This window comes from Balaenoptera physalus (assembly GCF_965194825.1).
Source record: "Balaenoptera physalus genome assembly, chromosome: X".
Classification (NCBI taxonomy): domain Eukaryota; kingdom Metazoa; phylum Chordata; class Mammalia; order Artiodactyla; family Balaenopteridae; genus Balaenoptera; species Balaenoptera physalus.
Window position 1 is genome coordinate 19,803,696 of NC_138903.1, and position 23,087 is coordinate 19,826,782.

The 23,087-nt window shown below is 40.6% G+C and overlaps 2 long non-coding RNA genes across 2 annotated transcripts in view; one reads left to right on the top strand and one right to left on the bottom strand.

Moving 5' to 3' along the window:
• Window positions 1-23,087, top strand: part of LOC309652994 — a 91,734-nt gene that overhangs the window by 13,643 nt on the left and 55,004 nt on the right. The window lies entirely within an intron of this gene.
• On the bottom strand, window positions 628-19,689 carry LOC309652999. The gene is made up of 2 exons (XR_014258964.1): window positions 18,438-19,689; window positions 628-18,129 (listed from the first exon to the last, which is right to left on the bottom strand). It is a non-coding gene; the product is annotated as an uncharacterized lncRNA (long non-coding RNA).

A 23,087-nucleotide genomic window follows, 5' to 3' on the forward strand; every position in this document is an offset into this window, starting at 1 on the left:
GGTTCTTATTAGTTATCCATTGCATACATATTAGTGTATATATGTCAATCCCAATCTCCCAATTCATCACACCACCCCCAAACCTCAGCCACTTTACCCCCTTGGTGTCCATACATTTGTTCTGTACATCTGTGTCTCAATTTCTGCCCTGCAAACCAGTTCATCTGTACCATTTTTCTAGGTTCCACATATTTGCGTTAATATATGATATTTGTTTTTCTCTTTCTGACTTACTTCACTCTGTATGACAGTCTCTAGATCCATCCACGTCTCTACAAATGATTCAGTTTCGTTCCTTTTTATGGCTGAGTAATATTCCATTGTATATATGTACCACAACTTCTTTATCCATTCATCTGTCAGTGGGCATTTAGGTTGCTTCCATGTCCTGGCAATTGTAAATAGAGCTGCAATGAACATTGTGGTACATGACTCTTTTTGAATTATGGTTTTCTCTGGGTATATGCCCCTCAGTGAGATTGCTGGGTCATATGGTACTTCTATTTTTAGTTTTTTAAGAACCTCCATACTGTTTTCCATAGTGGCTGTATCCATTTACATTCCCACCAACAGTGCCAAGAGGGTTCCCTTTTCTCCACACCCTCTCCAGCATTTGTTGTTTGTAGATTTTCTGACGATGCCCATTCTAACTGCTGTGAGGTGAGACCTCATTGTAGATTGATTTGCATTTCTCTAATAATTAGTGATGTTGAGCAGCTTTTCATGTGCTTCTTGGCCATCTGTATGTCTTCTTTGGAGAAATGTCTATTTAGGTCTTCTGCCCATTTTTGGATTGGGTTGTTTGTTTCTTCAATATTGAGCTGCATGAGCTGTTTATGTATTTTGGAGACTTTTTGTCCATCGATTCGTTTGCAAATATTTTCTCCCATTCTGAGGGTTGTCTTTTCGTCTTGTTTGTAGTTTCCTTTGCTTTGCAAAAGCTTTGAAGTTTCATTAGGTCCCATTTGTTTATTTTTGTTTTTATTTCCATTACTCTAGGAGGTGGATCAAAAAAGATCTTGCTGTGATTTATGTCAAAGAGTGTTCTTCCTATGTTTTCCTCTAAGAGTTTTATAGTGTCCAGTCTTACATTTAGGTCTCTAATCCATTTTGAGTTTATTTTTGTGTATGGTGTTAGGGAGTGTTCTAATTTCATTCTTTTACATGTAGGCATTAGTCCAGTTTTCCCAGCACCACTTACTGAAGAGACTGTCTTTTCTCCATTGTATATCCTTGCCTCCTTTGTCATAGATTAGTTGACCATATGTGCGTGGGTTTATCTCTGGGCTTTCTATCCTGTTCCATTGATCTGTATTTCTGTTTTTGTGCCAGTACCATATTGTCTTGATTACTGTAACTTTGTAGGATAGTGTGAAGTCAGGGAGTCTGATTCCTCCAGCTCCGTTTTTCCCTCAAGACTGCTTTGGCTATTCGGGGTCTTTTGTGTCTGCATACAAATTTTAAGATTTTTTTGTTCTAGTTCTGTAAAAAAATGCCATTGGTAGTTTGATAGGATTTGCATTGAATCTGTAGATTGCTTTGGGTAGTATAGACATTTTCTCTATATTGACTCTTCCAATCCAAGAACATGGCATATCTCTCCATCTGTTTGTATCATCTTTAATTTCTTTCATGAGTGTCTTATAATTTTCTGCATACAGGTCTTTTGTCTCCCTAGGTAGGTTTATTCCTAGGTATTTTATTCTTTCTGTTGCAATGGTAAATGGGAGTGTTTCCTTAATTTCTCTTTCAGAGTTTTCATCCTTAGTGTATAGGAATGCAAGAGATTTCTGTGCATTAATTTTGTATCCTGCTACTTTACCAAATTCATTGATTAGCTCTAGTAGTTTTCTGGTGGCATCTTTAGGATTCTCTATGTATAGTATCATGTCATCTGCAAACAGTGACAGTTTTACTTATTCTTTTCCAATTTGTATTCCTTTTATTTCTTTTTCTTCTCTGATTGCTGTGGCTAGGACTTCCAAAACTATGTTGAATAATAGTGGTGAGAGTGGACATCCTTGTCCTGTTCCTGATCTTAGAGGAAATGCTTTCAGTTTTCCACCATTGAGAATGATGTTTGCTGTGGGTTTGTCATGTATGGCCTTTATTATGTTGAGGTAGAATCCATCTATGCCCACTTTCTGGAGAGTTTTTGTCATATATGGGTGTTGAATTTTGTCAAAAGCTTTTTCTGCATCTATTGAGATGATAATATGGTTTTTCTTCTTTAGTTTGTTAATATGGTGTATCACATTGATTGATTTGCGTATATTGAAGAATCCTTGCATCCCTGGGATAAATCCCACTTGATCTTGGTGTATGATCCTTTTAATGTGTTGTTGGATTCGGTTTGCTAGTATTTTGTTGAGGATTTTTGTATCTATGTTCATCAGTGATATTGGCCTGTAGTTTTCTTTTTTGTGACATCTTTGTCTGGTTTTGGTATCATGGTGATGGTGGCCTCATAGAACGAGTTTGGGAGTGTTCCTTCCTCTGCAATTTTTTGGAAGAGTTTGAGAAGGATGGGCGTTAGCTCTTCTCTAAATGTTTGATAGAATTCACCTGTGAAGCCATCTGGTCCTGGATTTTGTTTGTTGGAAGATTTTTAATCACAGTTTCAATTTCATTACTTGTGATTTGTCTGTTCATATTTTCTGTTTCTTCCTGGTTCAGTCTTGGAAGGTTATACCTTTCTAAGAATTTGTCCATTTCTTCCATGTTGTCCATTTTATTGGCATAGAGTTGCTTGTAGTAGTCTCCTAGGATGCTTTGCATTTCTGCAGTGTCTGTTGTAACTTCTCCTTTTTCATTTCTAATTTTATTGATTTGAGTCCTCTCCCTCTTTTTCTTCATGAGTCTGCCTAATGGTTTATCAATTTTGTTTATCTTCTCAAAGAACCAGCTTTTAGTTTTATTGATCTTTGCTATTGTCTTCTTTGTTTCTATTTCATTTATTTCTGGTCTGATCTTTATGATTTCTTTCCTTCTACTAACTTTGGGTTTTGTTTGTTCTTCTTTCTCTAGTTCCTTTAGGTGTAAGGTTAGGTTGTTTATTTGAGATGTTTGTTGTTTCTTGAGGTAGGATTGTGTTGCTATAAACTTCTGTCTTAGAACTGCTTTTGCTGCATCCCATAGGTTTTGGATCATCGTGTTTTCATTGTCATTTGTCTCTAGGTATTTTTTGATTTCCTCTTTGATTTCTTCAGTGATCTCTTGGTTATTTAGTAATGTATTGTTTAGCCTCCATGTGTTTTTTTTGTTTTTTCGTTTTTTTCCCAGTAATTGATTTCAAGTATGCACTTGTAAAATGTGTCTTGTATTATGTGCATGTATTTTAATTTATATAATTGCTATTTTCTTATCATATATTTTATTCAGTTTATTTCTTTTTTTCTCAGCACTGTGTTCTTAAGATACGTCCATATTGCTCTGGGTATACATGGTTGGTTGGTTCAAATGACACTATAGTACTCCAGCTTTATTATTTTTATAAAAATCTTACATACTCATTATAGAAAAGCTTAATACCAGAAAGTGAAAATAAGGGATTAATGATCACAGGAAATTGCGTCCTAAGACAACCAGAGTTATCATTTTGGCTCCTGTAAGATATCTGTTTGCACATACACAGAAATGTATTCTGTGTATTCAGTTTTACTTGTATGGGACCATGCTGCATATGTTATTTTATTACTGGCCCCTTTTATTAACCTGTGTTTCATGGACATCATCTCATGCTACACATACAGACCCATGGCACGGCTTTTAATGACCACACAGTACTCCATTGTGTGGTTGTATGTACATAAACTGTTCCCTCATTTATGGGTATTTTGCTTTCATTTCTTTTTATTTAGTATTATAAACGGTGCCTCAGTAAACAGCTTTCTGCAGACATCTTTTCCCCCTTGCACCATAATCTCTTCAAAGTAAATATTTTCTGTCCTCTGTGTGGGTTGGGCCAGGTTTCACTCTGCTCGCGAAGTAAATGCCTTGTCTACTGCTTTATGTTGCCCAAAGACACAAGAGCTAAAGCGATCTCAGCTATTGAATTCTGTGAGTTTATAAGTTTATGAACACTGGCAGTAGGGGAAGAAGTCACAAAAGGAAAAGAGGCCATTTTATCAGCTCCGCTCCAGTAAGCGGTACTGTGGAGAAAGGTTTCTGTACATATGTAAATCTGTGGTCTTTTATGGTGCCATCTAGTGGAGCCATGGGCTTCTGTTGTGGGCTCTCTCTCTAGTCATGGCCCTGCACCAGGGTCTTCAGGGAACCTTCAAGCTTACCTGGCTTTCTTGTATCCTGGTGCTAACTAGACAGACACCCACCCCCATCTCTCTCTTTTACTTTGTGACAGAATAAATGCTAATAAATAAGCTGTCAGAAATTAGTAGTTTAAATAATTTGTTTAAAATGAGAGTTCAATACTAACTTTGATTAGAACAGAATCAGATTCTGTTGTGAATGTTGTTCTTGACACTGAATGTGCCAAAATTATTTAAGGAACGGTACTCTCCTAGTATTTACAACTCAGATTTACAACTCAGAGAGACGTATGCCAAGAAACCTCTTTGGTATATCTGCTTTCCCAAGATATTTTGGGCCAAGATTTGAAAACTCAAGGAATTTAGACCCATATGTTTGGGTACTTATTCTTAAATAAACCAAATGTTTCCTTGTTTCAATTTTTAACATGTTTGTTTCTCTAATTCGGAGTTCTGATAAATCAAACTTTCTGGGTACCAGTTTGCTTTTTTGGGCGGATGGGGGACAAAATTTTTGTTTAGTAGGATAAGAAAAACACCTTTTTTTTTTTTTTTTGTCATGGTGGAGGTAAGCATGGGATATTAAGATACCTAAAGACAAACCGATTTTCACATCACAAGCCATTTAAAAACACCTAATTACCTATAACTGAGATGCTAGTGAAAAAAAGCATTTTGTTATGGCAATTTAACTTAATATACTACATGGAAATAATTAAGCTTCAATTTAAAAAATATTTAATGAAATATTTCAATGTTTTTTACTATTCTAGACAAAACAAACTAAGAGTTGGAAGAGTGCTGATTTTGCTATTTACTCTCATGGTTTATTTTTCTCCTGGGTCACTGTGATGAAGTTATGTTTATGATATTATTATGGGGATCATACTGGACCAGTTTTAATGAGATGTAACCAACATATAACATTGTATACGTTTTAAGTGTACAACATAACAATTCGATATATGTGTATATTGCAAAATGATTACTGCAATAAGTTTAGTTAATATCCATCATCTCACATAGTTACAAATTATCTTTTTCCTTGTGATGAGAAGTCTTAAAATCCCCTCTAGCAACATCTTTTTCTGTCCTCTTTGGTGATCGATCATTCCATTTTCCCATTGTGATCTGGCCTGCGCGGAAGTCTTCTGCTTCTACCACGCTCTGTACTTCTGTTCAGCTCAGAGATAACTTGAGCCAGTTTAGCCCCAAGAGGAAGGAGCTTTTCCCTTCCAACGGGAAGCTTCTTCACCCAGGGGTGCATAATCTGACTCCTAATGATCATTCTCCTTTTCGTCCGCCAACAGTGGCCTTGCTCTTTCAGTTGGGTAGTTTTCCTTTACTGAGGGCCTTATACCACCTTCCTCTAGGACGCGGTCGCCATGGTTATGGGTGTGTCACAGCCTTGTCACATCTTCATCCATATGGCAGGACACATGACCTCTGCTCTCCCTATGTCAGGGCCAGTTCCTTGCCTCCCTGCTGGAGAGTTCCTGGGGTATCCTGGGATTTGGCCAACAGTCCCCAAGTCCCCTTTGTGATATTTGCCAGGGGGCTAAAGTTCTTTAGGAACTTGGGCAAGTGACTTGGCTGCTCTGTGCCTCAGTTTCCTAGTTTGTAAAACAGGGATAATAAATGTTCAAAAGGTTGCTGTGAGGATTAAGCAGGTTAATATTTATAAAGCACTTGGAGCAGTGCCTTGGCCATAGGAAGGGGCATGTGAAGGGCTGGGGATTCGTAATAGCATCAAAATTCTGAGAGCTCAGAATGATCAAAGCTGGAATCCTGTTCTGTGGTTCACAACCCACTGTGACCCTGATTACTTGAGCAATTATAAATATTACTCTAAAATGACCATTTTGGAACACTAATTTGATCATAAATGAGGGCCTTTTAAATGATGATTTAAAAGGAACTGTAGGGCTTCCCTGGTGGTGCAGTGGTTAAGAACCCGCCTGCCAATGCAGGGAACACAGGTTCGAGCCCTGCTCCAGGAAGAGCCCATATGCCGCGGAGCAACTAAGCCTGTGCGCCACAACTACTGAACCTGCGCTCTAGAGCCTACGAGCCACAACTACGGAGCCTGTGTGCCACAACTACTGAAGCCTGCATACCTAGAGCCCGTGCTCCGCAACAAGAGAAGCCACCGTAATGAGAAGCCCTAGCACTGCAACGAAGAGTGGCCCCCGCTCGCCGCAACTAGAGAAAGCCCGTGTGCAGCAACGAAGACCCAGTGCAGCCAAAAATAAATAAATAAAATAAATTTAAAAAAAAGTCTTAAAAAGGGACTGTATATTAAAATGAGAAATATGCAAATGCAATATATCGTGTTCTTCTTAAACCAGTGCCATGTGATTTTTAAGATAAAATTATTTATACATTATTGATCAGTGTGTTTCTATGAGTCTTGATGCTCTCATGGGCTAGAAAGTGGTTTCACTCATGCCCACACATACCCACACACACCCACACCCACATCATTGTTCCTGTCTCTTAGAGAACATTTTCTCCAGCTCTCCATGCGCTAGTTTGTATTTTCCTGTGTTTTTCAATCATTAGTACAACGAATAATCCAATGTAAGAAGCATGCTGTGCCAATAAAATATTCTCACATTCCCAGCAAATGATTGTGATGGTCTTATTTAGAAAAGAGAGGCAGAGGGTGGAAACGTAAACTGCTTTGCTTCTATCATGACTCTAAACAAAGCAACTGGGGTGGCAAATTAGCACACCTGCCTTAAAGGTCACCCCTCCCTTTCTGCATCTGTTAGCAACACACTCGTACAGGTGTGCTGTATTAGTTTCCTATCACTGCTGTAACAAGTTAGCACAATCTCAGTGGCTTACAACAACTCAAATTTATGATTTTACAGTTCTGGAGGTCAGAAGTCTAAAATGGGTCCATAGGGCTATGTTCCTACACAGAGGCTCTCGAAGAGAATGTGTTTCTTGCCTTTTTCAGCTTCCAGAGGCTGCCTGCATTCCCTGCCTCATGGCCCCTGCCTGCATTTTCAAAGCCAGCAATGTAGCATCTTCAGTCTCGTCCTCTCTTTCTGACTCTCCTGCCTCCTTTCCTTGTGATCACATTGGTGCATCCAGATAAACCCAGATAATCTCCCCATCTCAAGATCCTTAACTTAGTCACACCTGCAAAGTCCCTTTTGCCGTGTAATCATTACATGGTAAAGTAACACATTCACAGGTCCTGGGAAATAGGGCGTGGACATCTTTGGAGGGACATTATTGTGCCTTGTACCTACCACAGATGCTCTCCCGAGTAAGACCTTCTATGCCATCCGTGCATTTGGCTCTGTCTACCCTACTTAAGAGTTTACAGATAGTAACTGTGATAAATTCCTACCAGTTCTCCTCGCTTCCCACCCGCTTCCCCACACATTTAAACAAGTCAGATAGCTTTTAGTTTTTTCTTAAATGATGAAAACATCCTGGAGTTTTGTGGGATAAGATTTAATGAGAAAGACACCCCTACACTCTGAGTCTGTCTTAGAGAGCTACACGAAGTAAGCAGAACTCAAAGGTGAAAGTACATCAGCAAAGAAATACATGACACCACATGATGACACGGGTCTTGGAAGCCATTTGAGAAAATAGATATGATTTGGTCCTTAGGATTCTTCCTGGGAGAAAAGTTAAGAATGTGAGCGTCTAAATTAGCAAATTCAAAGAGTAGCCAGAGAGAGGTCCTGGGGGCAAGGACAGAGGCTTCCTGGCTTCTGCATTTCCAGCCCTGGGCACAGTGCTTGGCACGCTGGAGGTGGGTACTAAACAATTAGTGAATAAATAGCTTGTTGAAAGTATCCAAGGAACAGCTTAGGCCTTGGGAAGGATCTGGCCTTTGAAATACGACCTGTAGGAAAAATGATGGGTTTTATATCCTCAGGAAGGAGTGAAGCACCACGTTGAGTTCTGTTAGGAGGTAAAGGAAATTAAGCCTCTAGTATCACCCTCCTCTGTCCTTCCTTGAAAGATGAAATAGCAGAATTGCTTCTCTGTTTATTTTGCTATTGTTTAAAGCATGATTTTCAAATTCATTTCTAGCTAAGTGGATTGATTTTTTAAAAAATTATTACTCATGCTGAGCATTTGACAGTAATGATTTATTGCGTCTCTGGGATTTCGGCAGCTCCTTACAACTCGTGGTTTAATTCACAGTTTCCCTAATGGCTTTAGTGTCTGTGGTGTTTGCTCCGAGAGCTCCTGTGAAGTGATGCGTCACTGGGAGCAGGGCACTCCTGGCCCTGTGCTCTGGCCTGAGTTCTCTTCCCCCAGCTCTGTGACTGTAGTCACTAGAATGGGAGAAAACACTCGGAAACCCAGGAGACCTGCCACCTTCTCCTTTCCTAGGAACTGCAGCCACTGTAGTTCTGTGCTACGAGCTGATGTCCGGTCAGCTTAAAAGGAGGCCTTGGTGGAGCTGAGAAGGAGCGGAGTCACTGTGTGTATCTTAGGGAGACGGCTTACTTTCCATACTTTGTAACAAAAATAGCAGTGTACGTACCAACCGTGTAGCATGTGTTGGTCCAGGCGTTGGCAAACTCCAGCCTGTGAACTAAATTGGGGCCACTACCTATTGTTGTGAATTAAGGTAAATTAGAACACAGCCGTGCCCATTCGTCTACCCAGTGCTTATGGCTGCTTTCTATGCTGCAGTAGCAGAGTAGTTACACAGAGACTGTATGGCCTATAAAGCCAAAATTATAGGCCCTTTTCAGAAACTGTTTGCCGATCCTTAGTCCACTTAATCTTTACAATATGAAGTAGATTTTCTTTCTTTGCTTTTCTTTTTTATGGGGGAGGGGGGGCGGGGGCTGTGCTGTGTGGCTCGTGGGATCTTAGTTCCCCGACCAGGGATTGAACCCAGGCCCTCAGCAGTGAAAGTGCAGAGTCCTAACCACTGGACCACCAGGGAATTCCCTGAAGTAGATTTTTGTAATATCAACACCATTTCGCGTAAGAGGAACCCAAGGCTCTGGGATGATAACATAACGTGCCCAAGATCTTAGAGCGAGTAAGAGGTGAAAAGGCAGAATTACAACCCAGGGAGTCGACCGTATACTGCCCTGGAAAGTTACTCTGAGAACGCAGTAATTGCTAAGCTTGTCACATCATCATGTCCTATTTCTTTCCATCCTCACAAGGTTTTGCTTTGTGAAATCTTTCCGGGTTACATAACTGTCAGGTGTCTAATGGCTTTACGGAACTTAACTCACTACTTTTTTAAGTAGTGATTTTTAACTCACTACTTCCTATTAATCGATCAAACCATTTGTGGGTGTGGACTACTGTTTCTCATCCTTGGCTGCATGGTGGAGTCACTTGGGGAGCTCTAAAAGTACTGATGCCAGGTCCCATAGCTCCCAAGTTCTGGCTTAATTGGTCTAGGGTACAGCTTGGGCATAGGGACTTTTAAAAACTCCCCAGGTGATTCTAATGTGCAACCAAGGTTAAGACCCACTAGTATAGACACTTGTAAGTCCAGCCCTAAAAGATGGTGGTCATAGTATAAGGTCTTCCCTAGTAAGTCAGTTGTCAATATAATGGGAAGGGAGAAAGGAAGGACAAGTAATTCAGATTAGAAGCACCAGCCCATCCTGGAAATGTTGCATGGTGGTGAGCCCAACTGCAAGAAATATTGCGTACGCTATCAATTTTGTGATAATGAAGGCAGAGTTACATTCTGGAATTAATCTTATTTGTGTATAATTATACTGAGATATATGCATGTGTGTATGTCTGTGTGTGTGTATACATTTTTGTGTGTGTGTGTGTCCCGGGGGAGAGGAGACACATAATTGGAGAGAAATAGTGGAAAAATTGACCATTTTCCTTTAAATAGCTACAATGGCTTGTGCATTCATTCAAAAGCTGCAGTGTATTTCTTCTACAAAATGTATATTTTGAGTTTCTCCATGTTTTAACCTTTCCTGAAGGGCAAATTAAATCAGGGCTGATTGAGACTCACGTGGTTTGTTCACTGATGGCCGCCTCATGGAATTACATCATAATCATTCCCAGCAACTACTGAGCAAGCCCTCACGGGGGACTTGGCGGCACCGCTGGTGCCTCATGCCCCCAAAAGTGCACCTTCACTGCAGCGCCTGGGAAAACATAATCACAGCTGAAACTCCAAATAAATATCTCACGCTTCGGATTCTTTCCACTGTTTCTTTTTGCACTGATGATGGTGCCAATGTTGTTAGAACAGTGTGAGACTGAACATTTACCCATGAGCCGAGTTCCACAAGCTGTCTGTACCGGCTGGTACATCATATCCAGTAAGAATAATCAAATTATTAAACATTAGAGAGGTTTACAAGATTTTTCTGCACTACCAAAGGTCACACGTATTTTCTTGGAGGCTGGAAGAGAGAAGTGGGGTATGTACGTAAAATATCAGAGACATGGGGCAGGTTTATGTCTGTGCAGAAGTGGCTCCCCTTTTTCCTTTCTTAGGCATGACTGCCAAAGGAGCACAAGCATTGCTCTGCGCTCTGGCTGGTGGAAAGGAAATGTATGCTTTAGAGTTGGAACACGGGAGATTGACGGGATGTTAACGTGTCAAGTCTTAGTAACCTCTCAAAAAGGCCACTTGTGAAGTTAGACTGTCATCAGTCACAGAAACCAATGCATCCTTCTTCTGAGAAATCCCTCAGAAACAGCTTCCAGAAAGATTATGAAAGATGAAAAATCTCAATACGGTGAAAAGGTATTCTATACATGTGAATTTTTGCTGCTTCTGGCAACTTCTGAGTGCTCCCTCAATTGAGAAATGACAAACTGATACATGCATAGCATCTATTCAAGAAAATAATAAAATTGATTAAAGTCAGCTGTACATGGGTCAATTACTGCATATTTATGAAACTTACCCATCCAAATGGGGCTCTACTAAGTGCATTTGTTTAAACACACACTCCTACAACAGCAAGATGCAGACTTAGGCTCAGTTTGCTAAAATTAGATAATGCTTCCTAAAATCAGCCAAGCAAACCAACCTGACTCTAATATTGTATAAAAGTGGTTTACTAACGACACCAAAGGCAAGTCTATATGATGTTGAAAGATGTGGATGGAAAAGGATCTAATCAAATGTTAAGTCTAATGGTAACTGGGGATCTTGGTTGTTGGCGTCTTTTGCATGTCAGACACAATCAGTATTCAAAGTTGGAGACGTGTTTTGTTGTTGTACAGACATAGTAAGTGAAATTGAGATCTCAGCTCATGTGAGCTGCTTTAACTGAATCAAACCACCTATAACCAACTGCATCAATTGTATAAGTAACAGAATAAGAACCCAGAGAAAGTGGAGAACAAATCCTCTTTTGACCCTGTGTTGCTTGATTGGATTCCCTCAAATTCTGCACAGTTGTGATTTTGACAGTTGCTAACATTTCCCCATTAAGCCCAACAGGAATCACAGATCCAAACAGTAAATATCTGCATGCATAGAAGAAAAGCATTTGTGAAAAGAGAATCATGATTAAAAATGGGCGAAAATGGAGATCAAAATCTCAACAGCTTTCACAGTCCATCCAGCGGGGTGGTAAATTAGTCCCCTGCTGAGCTCTAGTGAATAAGGCCCACTTGCTTCTCTCTGACTCTTTTACCTAAAGAAGAGTTAGTTCATGCAGCATATCATCACACTGTAGAAAATTTTACCGTATGTGTGAGCTAAAAGGACTATAATGGCCATAATTAATTTCCTTGGTCATTCATTCTACAAAAATGTTTTGAGCACCTACTATGTGTCAGACCTCGGGCTCACTGCTGGATACACAGTGGTGAACAAATCACTACTCTTAAAGAGCTGACAGTACAGTGAGGAAGGCAGATGTGCAAGGCATGGTCCCCCGAATAAACTAAGAGTTACAAATTGTAATGGATATCATATAGGAAAAGAACATGATGTGATGAGTTAGATCCGCAAGAGGCTGCAAGTTAAATAGCGAGGTCTGAGAAGGTCTCTGAGGAAAATTTAAACTGAGACGTGAAGGATAAGTAAAGCATTTGCCAGGGGAAGAGCGCTTAGCAAAACTCTGCCGAGGCTTGTCCAGCTCTGGCCCAGCTAACCCTTGTGCGATGGGCTGAACTCTTCCCTTGGGTGAAATCTACCACTGCAACATCAAGTTGCCACGTCCCCCATCTCCTGGCTTCCCCCTCCCCCCCACTGGTTGGTGCCTCTGTTGATTGAATCACATTGTGTTGGGTGCTAAGGTGTTTTCCTGGCTTAGAGCAGTGGTTCCAAATCTATTAGAGAGCAGGAAGATGATATTGGAATATGTGTTTATTTTTATTCTAAAAGGTAAGAAAGGAATGAATATTAGTATTTACTTTAAGATTGGCATAGTATGTGTATATGGGTTTTAAATAAACTTACATCATCCGAGGACATGTGTTAACAGTATTTTTATGGATAGGTGTGTACAATCAAAACGTTTGGAGATCACTTAAACAATGAATAACCAGGAATCATTACAGAGTAAGCAGAGCCCAGACTCTGCAATCCCCCCTTTCACCTTCTCTTTAAAGGCAGCTATTCCTTTCACAGCCCAGCTTAAACTCCACTCTGGTAACCAGGGAAGCTTCATTCTTCCATAACTTTGACCCATACTCAAATTGTTCATATCCCTGATAGTTCACAGCATTCCCTGTCTGATTCAATATTCGGCTGTTTTAGTAATACTGCCCTTTATTGCTTTCTGGTGTTTTCAGCTGCAATGGTCTTGTCTTTCCAAGCAGACATAGGTTGTTCTGGGGCTAGACTGAATCTAGTACCTTTTTATCTGACGTAGCGCTGGGAAGATAGAAAGTACTCAATGGATATTTCTGGGCTAAACCCTCTTTGCTCTTCAAAGTCTGGTCAAAGGACCAGCGGTGGCAGCATCACCTGGGAGCTTCTTAGAGCACGTTACAATGTGCGCTTCCATGCTTTCCTCATTTCTCCGGTGCTTCTCAAATTTTAATGTGCGTGAATCACCTGATGGGCGGGGGGATCCTGTTAAAATGCAGATTCTGGTTCAGTAGGTCTGGGTGAGACCTAAGATTCTGATTTCAGAAAGTTCCCAGGTTATTCTGGTGCCTCTAGTCTGGGAACCACACATTTAGATTTAAGGCCCTAGAACTATACTGTCCAGTATGGTAGCCATGTGTAGCTGTGGAGCACTGGATACATGGGATTTTGAAGCTTAATATGGAAGAAAGAATGTAAAATATCTCATTAACAATTTAAAAATGTCGATTATATGTTGCAGTGATAATATTTCGGATATGTTGGGTTAAATAAAATATAGTGTCACATTTATCTCTTTCTTTTTACATTAAAAAAAATTAATTAATTAATTAATTTTGGCTGTGCTGGGTCTTAGTTGTGGCGTGCGGGATCTTCATTGCGGCATGTGGGATCTTTTAGTTGCAGCATGCGGGCTTCTTAGTTGTGGTATGCAGACTCTTAGTTGCGGCATGCATGCGGGCTCTAGTTCCCTGACCAGGGATTGAACCTGGGCCCCCTGCATTGGGAGTGCAGAGTCTTACCCACTGGACCACCAGGGAAGTCCCTCTTTTTACATTTTTTAATGAAGCTACTAGAAAATTTAAAAGTACATATGTGACTTGTTATATTTCTATTGTACAGTGCTGCTCTAGAAGACTCCCCTAGTTCTTTCAAACACATTATCCATTGAGAATCCACGTCCAGTTCATTCTGCTAAGGTAGCACCAGTATAGGGGTAGCCAAAAGAAAATTTCTAATTATAAATTACAAGATCATCCTCAGAAAGGTGTTTTTCCTCAGAAAAGTATATACCCTAGAAATATTTCTTTGTTTCTCAAAATATTGAGATTTTGTCAACATTTAGGATTTCTGTGTACATGTGTGATTCATAATATAGGTCTCCTCCTACATGGATGAATATGAATATAAGTATTGGATTAATCATCTGTGAATAGCTTCTTGACAAATACAGATGATGGCTGAGAATGCTGTTATATCCACAGTGTAATGTAATCATCTTCCAGTTCTTGGATATTCTGTTTTTTCAGTCTTTTTTTTTTCCTCTCTGCATTTCAGTTTTGGAAGTTTCTTCTGACATGTTTTCAAGCCCAAGGATTCTTTCCTGGGCTGTGTCCACCCTACTAATGAACCCAGTAAAGGCATTTTTTCATTTCTCTTACAGTGTTTTTGATTCTTTCTTGGAATTTCCATCTCTGTGCTTCTATTACCTGTCCTTGAATGTTGCCTCCTCTTCCCATTAGGGCCCTTAGTGTATTAATCATAGTAATTTTAAGCATCTGGTCTGGCAATTCCAGCACTCTCCCATATCTGAATCTGGATCTGATGCTTGCTCTATCTCTTCAAATTGTTTTTTGCCTTTTACTATGCCTCATAATTTTTTTGGAAGCTGGATATGATGTATTGGGTAAAAGGAATTGAGGTAATAGAGCTTGAGTGACACAATGGTAAGGTGTGAGGGGAGGGGAAGCGTTCTCTAGTCCTATGATGAGGTCTCAGTCTCTAAGTAAGCCTGTCCCCCTGGAATGTGAACTTTACCACTCCATCTCAGTTACCCATTCCTACCCCCACCCCCTTAGGGGAGACAGGAAGGCCAGAGGGGCATAGAGTTGGTTGTTTCTCTCCCCTTCCCAGGCCAGTTCGACTCTGGTAAGGTGATTTCTGGTGAAGTCGTTTCTTCTGAGGGCAAGCCTTAAGAGCAGAGCGCTCTGGTGTATTTCAGAATGGCTACTTTTCCCCTCCTCTTGCTGGAAGCACCAGGAGATTTTTCTCGTTTTCACCATGAGAACATGGTAGGGCCCCTTGGAGTTTTTAACTCTCAGACTCGTCCACTCTGAGCCTCCAGCAATCCATCATTTACAGTTCAGGTTTTCCTGCTCCACAATGGTTCCCTCGGAGGTTCTGCTCATGAGTTTATGCTCTGGTGAGTTGTAATTTTCTGTATTTGCCTGTCTGCCTCTCCAAGTTTAGGGGGCAGCAGTTTGCCCTGTGACTGCAGTTATTTGATGGATATAAGAAAAATCATTTTCAGTTTATTAAAATGTTTTTTCTTGTTGCATGAATGGGAATGATGACTTCCAAATGCCTCACATGCCAGACTAGAAACCAGAAGTTCCCAAAGTGTATTGTATAGCTAAGAAAGACCCAGCTGTCATTTGCAGAATGAAGCGAAAGTTTCATCAAGGTGAAATGTTGGCTGAGGTAGGAAGATCAATGTGAGATTAGTAATTTTGATTCAGGGGTGAGTTTTTCATTTGTTAGTCATTATTCTTCAAATTGATGGACACATATCATTTTTTATATTATTTATACTTAAAGTCCATGTTAGAACTATGAATAGCTAGTGTTTTTTATTTTCTTTAAACTATGCTTCTTGATTTTGGTGTTTGTTTTTCTTCAAAACCTTCAGCTGTTTAAAGGGATCTTGTGTTCATTGTAAGTGGCAAGATTGAAAATGGTATTGCAAAGTATTTTGGATGTTCTTTTTTAAGGCTTCTTGGGTTTCTTTTTTGCATATTGTCTTGAGGGGGAGGAAGATGGAAGGGTATCGGGTAGCCGTAGGTTATCGTTTCTTTTCAGGTTGCCGTACATTTAGAATTTTGGCTGGTGCTAGTGTTGGCAACCAAGCTGCTTTTCTGATCCTGGGGGAGTAAATCTCCTAGTATGATGTTGGGCAAGTCATTCAATCTCTTTATGTGTCAGTGTTTTCATTTGTAAGGTAGAATTAATAACTCCCTGCCTTATAGGGTTGTGAACATTAAATGGGTAAATTTGCGTACAACACTTAAAACTATGCTTAGCAGATAGTGAGTGCTATATGCGAGCTACTATTTTTGTTCTTTTTGAGTTTTGAAAAGTATGTTCCTAAAGTCCTCCTAGGAAGGATCAGGGTCATGGACATTTAGTCTTTGCAGGTTCACGCAGGTCAACTGTCCCTCTGCCACGTGCCCTGCCTTAGTGTGCTGGTTGTAGCGCCAGTGCCATATATAGATCCGTTCATTCCTTTACTCACTCATTTGTTCAGTAAATATATATGGAGTAGCCATTCTGTATCATATACTAGACTGGACTCTGGGAAGATGATAGTAAACAAGACACCACTGAACCCTCAGGGAACACCAGTGTGTTAGGAGACGGCAACTGACAGATAGTTAAGATACACTGTGATATGTCCTCTGTATGAGTAGGGGTGGGAACAGTGGTGGCTCCAGAATTTCTATCTAAATGACAATCTTATTAGAAAGGGAAGGGGGTAGAGACTCGTTTTAAAATTGTATTAGCATTGCAAGCCCATTGATTTTACTTGTGTCAGTAGCTGGGGAGTGGCTGATAGATGCTTCCTAGAGAAAATGGTGGGTAAAATGAGACATGAAAATATGAGTAGGAGGCAGCTAGGCAGGGGAGAGGGAAGAGCATTTGCCAAGTACATATAGTTTGGTTATCTATGCCATATAACACACCACCTCAACACTTAGTGGTGTAAAATAACAATCTTTTTTTTTTTTTATGGTCATGAATTCTGTGGGTCAGGAACTGGGACAGGGCACGATGGAAAGCGGTTATTTTTGTTCTATAATTTCTGGTTCCTCATCTGGGAAGACCTAATTGGCTGGGGTGGCTTGAATCATCTGGAGGCTTCTTCCCTCACGTGTCTGGGATGACTCAATGGCTGGGCTCAGAAGGACTGTTAAGCAGAGTACCTGCACGTGGCTTGGGCTTCTTACAGAATGGTGACTGGGTTCCTAAGAGAGCATCCAAAAAGGGAGCTTCCAGAGAGTGAGTGTTCAAAAGCCCAAGGAAGACACTGCAAGGCTTCTTCTGATCAAGCCCTTGGAAGTCACACAGATATTGTTGCGGCCATGTTTGGAAAATTCAGTTCATTGCACCATACTAACAGAGCCTGATGTGTTTGGGGGAACAGTAAGTTCACTCTGATTGGAGCATAATGTTCCCCTGGGAAATTTTATTTTACTCCTCCTTTTCCAGGAGCTGTATTCTAGGGAAGGACTTTCTTTTGATTCTGTAATAGGCAGCCTGGTAGATTGGAGAGTCCATGGGCTATTGAATCAACAAGGCCTGGTTCACTTAGTTTCTTTACTTTCTGTATTCATTGCACAGGCTCAAGAGAGAAATAATTTTATTATAAATAAAAGACATATAAAATTTTATATGTTGTATAGTACTTTTGCCCTCCCTTTTGTTAATTTTTAAAGCAGAGAACATTTCATCTTTCTCTCACTCTAAAACACAATAAAAATAAAGTTACTGTTTCCTATGGGAGCTTTGATTGATTTTTTTGCTTTCTGACAGGAATAATCTGTATCTTACCTCTGGTGCTTCAGAATGGATGAATGTGTAGATAGCTTTTTTCTGGTGAATATAGTTTTCACTTTTATATCTTTTTTATTTTTCAGTTCTTGAAAGATGGTATTAATATACTGTTTTTATGGTGTTGCTGTATTTCTTAAAAATATTTTGCCGAACCCTTCCCTTATAATTCTGATAAGCTAAAAAACCTGCCCTTTGGACAACAAAGGAAAGAAATATTTTCTTTCACTGGTTCTTGAATTAAATAAGTTCTCCTAGCCCTAGTATAAAACCTCAGAGGGCTTGTAGTAAAGAAGCTCTCTCTGACCTGGAACCTGGAGAGCTGAGTTAGAAATATTTTGAGTCCTTTTTACGTGCAATGTTTTGGAATGTCTTATTTTCCTAGGTTGTCTGTCCAAATGCAAAACCCCAAATGTCATCATATTCATCTTATTCCTTTATATGTAGAATTACCTTTAACCTGATTCTGCACTGTTAATTCTATAATGTGTAACCGTGCACCTTTTATTTATTTAAAAATTTATTTATTTATTTATTTATGGCTGTGTTGGGTCTTCGTTTCTGTGCGAGGGCTTTCCCCAGTTGCGGCAAGCGGGGGCCACTCTTCATCGCGGTGCGCGGGCCTCTCACTATCGCGGCCTCTCTTGTTGCGGAGCACAGGCTCCAGACGCGCAGGCTCAGTAGTTGTGGCGCACGGGCTTAGTTGCTCCGCGGCATGTGGGATCTTCCCAGACCAGGGCTCGAACCCGTGTCCCCTGCATTGGCAGGCAGACTCTCAACCACTGCGCCACCAGGGAAGCCCCGTGCACCTTTTATAATAACTCATCACTTGATTTGGAAGCCAATATCATTGCTCAATGCTCTCCATGAGCCAGATGCAATTCGGTCATTCACCATATTCGTGAATTCTACCTCCTAAATCTCTCTCAAATACAACATTTTCCTACCACACGCATTCTCTCTCTTGAGGCATCATGGTGTAGTCATGAAAAGAACAAGGCTTTTGGAACCCCAGAGTGAGTCCTGGGCTTAGTCTCAGCTCTAACACTGTGACCTGGGGTGAGCTTGTCAAACTCTGTTTCTCAATTCTGTATCTATAACTTGCAGATAGTAATGCCTACCTTATAGTGTCTTGTGATAAATAAATGAGCTACGAGTTATAGAGTATCTGGAACATAGTGGACCCTTGATGATAAGTGTTGCTCCCCTCTCAGATCCTCATCCTCTCTCTCTGAAACTATTCCACTGAACTCCAATCAGGATTGTTGCTTTGTTAATTTCTTTTGTCTGTAATTGAGCTCAGACCTCTCATTATGGCATTTGAGACTCTTCAGGTTTTAGCAGCTATTTTGGTCCTCTATTGCTGCATAACAAACCAACCCAAAACAATCGCTTAAAACAACCTTTTAATTTTATTTCTCACAATTCTGTGGGTGGGATGGTTCTTCGGCTGATTTCTCTCGGGATCTCTCAAGTCAGATAGCAACTGGGCCTGCTATATCCAAGACGACCAGATTCATACATCTGGCACCTTGGCTTGGACAGCTGTGTTCAGCAGGGACCCTAGGGACCTAAGACTCTACGATCTCTGCCTCTCCACTTGGCCTTTTTTTGTGATGTCTCCAGCAGAGTGACCAGACTTCTTAAGTGATAGTTCAGGGCTCCGTAAATTATAAAACAGAAGCAGTCAGGTCTTCTTAAAGCTGAGGCGCAGAACTAGTATAGGTCACTTCTACTGCATTTTACTGGCTACAAACTAAGGCTAGTCCAGATTTAGTGCGGGAGAAGACTACACAAAAGACTGGTTATAGGGAGGCAAGGTGCATTGGATCACCAGTTACCAAGCAACAAATTCCTTTTATACTTTTATCCTCTGCATTTCTTGCCCGTGTACTCTGCACTCCAAGTATACAAAGCCTCTTAAGGATTTTGTGTATGTTCGTGTAAGAGGTGGAAGGGTACATGGTGGGGTACAGTGCTTTGCAGATGCCACTCCCTTAGTCTGAAATGCCCTTTCTCTTCTTATATAGATGTAAAACTTCTACACGTACCTTCTGACAACTGGATATATTTTACGTTACCTTATGGTACTTGTCAGCCTGTTTGAGCCTGTCTCTCAAATTGTATTTGAGCCTCTCAAGGGCACGGCTCTATCTTTTTCACTGTCCTGTACCCAGCGTTTTAGTCTGGGTTCTTCCAGAAACAGAGCTGAGACAAGGCTTTGAATGCAAGTAGGTTCTTTGGAAGGTGATTCCGAGAAGCTCTGTGAGAGAGTGGGAAGTGAGGCGGGGAAGGGAAGGCAAACAATGGAGAATGTACTAGTGAGCATGTTACTGGGCAACTGGGGCTGATCTCACTGGGGGCTTCTGGGAAGCTGTACGGAACTCTTGTCAGACGTGTCCCACTGAAGGGTGAGGACGTTGGGATGTTTATCCACCGACTCCCATCCTTCATTGATTGAGGGCTATCAGCTCCTGGCATTTGGACCTGCGCTGTACTTGAGCTTAGCCCAAGGACACCCTCAGGTGGAAAATCACGTGGTTGCTGAAGAAAGCCAGTAGTGTATAAGGGCATGGTGAGAGCTAAGGAGGGGGGTGGATGGGGGTATCTAGAGCATCTGCAGCAGCCAATCCTAAAAAATAATATGTAACCAGTAAACGTTGGTTGAATGACATCAGTGAATGAGTGAGTGAAGCTTGTAGGGATTTTTTTGATGAGACCGAAATCAAGAAAAATTAAAATACCTTTTCTTAAATGAAACATGTTTTCTTTGAGGACACATCTTTGAAAATCATAACTTGTGATGTCTACTAATGTACTCAGTGTTCTTTTATTATTTTCCTTTCTGGAATACTTTCAGCTTTCCTGGCTAAAATATCCCGTGTGACATTACCAGAGTACAGTGCAGTATCTGATGTTTTGCTTTGGAACGCCTTGCATATGAGATGGGATCCATCCATTCTAGAGGAAGGGGTTTGAGGGATTTGGAAAAGTTATACCAGATGGAGATCTGTCTAAAGGTTTTGGCACAAGTTGCATTAATACATTTACTGATGCATCATTTGTTCATGTTACTTGTAAATTATTCTTTTATTTATATATTTAGTTCTGCCATTGACAGACTTCTGCAAAGATCCCACTACATTTTATTTTTACTTTATTTATAATAATTTTCTTCACACTGCTTGTGTTCAGGACCTGCAAAGTTACTTTAAAAATTAAAAGAATAAAAATTCAGAAAGTTAATTTGCATAGAGTGGAACCTCCAGAAAACAGTGACGTTGAGAAATGACATATTTATTAGTGTTCAGACAAGCACATCTCCCTGGACTTTTTAACACAGTTGGAGGATGAGACTTGATTTATAAATGAATCTGTGCAGTAATGAGGCATCTTTTAAAAAAGCGAGGCTCTCAAACTTGGGTGAATGTCTGAAATTACCTAGAAGCTTGTCACAAATAAGGAACCCATCCTCCTGTAATATATATTTAATATGCAAACCAGAGCAGTCTGAAGATCTTGCAGGTTTGAGAATTGCTATCTAAAAGGCATGAAAACTACTTAGCCTGCCTGAATGAAGTTTAGTCCACCTAGATTACTAACTCCCTGTGGCCTGCGGCCATGTTTCATATTGATTTGGCTTCCCCTAAAGCACCAGTTCAGTGTTGAGTATATAGTGAGCCATCAGTATTTGTTGATGACAGCTGTTTAAAGGCCAGCCTATTTGTCCTTTACTTGATCAGTGGAGGAAAGGTACTCCAAGAAATGGGAGATCTTGGGTAAATATTAAACATTTCTGCTGTCTTGCTGGGTTCGCAATTTGGCATCACAGTGGAATGCTGAATCAATCAGTTACCTTGCTATTTAACACAATTCTTTGAATCATTCACTTAATGGTAATGGAAGGGAGCTACCATGTCTTAAGTGTGTTCCACTGACAGATGCTTTCTTTGGGTTATCTCATTTAATTCTCACAACAACCCTGTGAGGAAGGACTATTATCCTCATTCTGTAGATGGGAAAATGGTTTCTAGAGGCTAAGTAACTTGCACAAAGTCACACAGCAAGTAAGTGATAGAGCTGGGATTAGAATCCATCTCGTCTCAATGTTTGTGCCCTTTTCAAGACACGAAGCCTCTTTTCAAGGGACCTTCCAGGCAAAAGCCCAATGTGAAGTAGCACTTGATAGGGGCGTAGGGAAGAGGGGGGGCAAAGCTTGGTTCTGTTTTAGCCAGATTTGATTCTGTGTCCTCCTAATTACCCCCTTTCTTACCCTGATCTTTTCCTTGGTCTTCATTCACTTTCTCCCCTAATTCAAAGCAAGAAGTAGATAGATGGTGGGAGAGTAGCCAATAGTGGTGATAAGACCATTTCAGTTTCTTATTTTTATCTTTAAGTTCTTCCCTGGATTATCCATCTTTGCCTCAATTCTCCAGTTAAATTTTACAGTGGAAACCTGACATAAGTGGGATGAGGCCCTTGGCTATAAACTGAGCTACAAGAAGCAATGCATGCTGAATTTTCAAAAACTGGAGTTAAACAAAATGATTAGAATAACTAAAGTTGGGATGAGTGAGAGTTCGGGGCGGCTACAATAAATAGAATTCTCATGTTCAAGAGGGATTTAGAAAGGTATTAGGAGGCAGTATTGCAAGGGTTGACACAAGAAGAGGTCAAGATATAGATGGGGATTTCAGTTCTATTGGAGGTCAAGGTGAGAATTTTTTTCGAGTAGCATCAAAGGGAACATGAAAAGTAGTCTCAGAGATAAGAGAAATGTGAGCATTGCAAGGCATGGATCATTCCAAGATTGCTGGCTTGGGAGCCTTTGGGGATAAAGGGAATTAGGACTGTTTACACTTAAGCTCCATCCTGCAAATTGTCCTGAAGCAGAGAAGGGTGTCAAAGTCAGACAGATCATCTGATGAGACCAAAGTATGTACCAAGGGGTGTGCTTGAGTCATATGTTATCATAGCCAGAGTCACATCCTTAGTTGCTGTTCATAGTGAGAAATCTAAGTGTAAAGTTAGCAAGGAACCAAAAGAATTCTTGCTCAGAAGGGTGGGCAGAGTGTCCGGAAGCTTTAAGGAATGTCAAAGGCATATTTCACTTCATGGTTCTCTTGCTATTTATAAAGGCTGTCACTTGCATTTTATAGCAGTGGTCCATGCTTTCCTCCCTCACCTGCTTCCCTCCTCATGAATTTTGTTTTGTTTTGTTTCTCTTAACATAATAGAAAAAACCACGTCTAATGGCAAATTTGCCTCCAAAAAGGCTCAAAAGAAGATGTGATCTGAGGGTGACCCCAGAGAAGCCAGGTTAGGTGGGTTCCTGTAATCTCTTCTGGTGTTTACTGGCATGATTGCTCATGAAATCGCTCTCCTTAACCCCATCCATTCAATATCTAGAATATTCCATACTCATTCCACTCTCTGCCTGGATTTGTTCCCTCTCCATA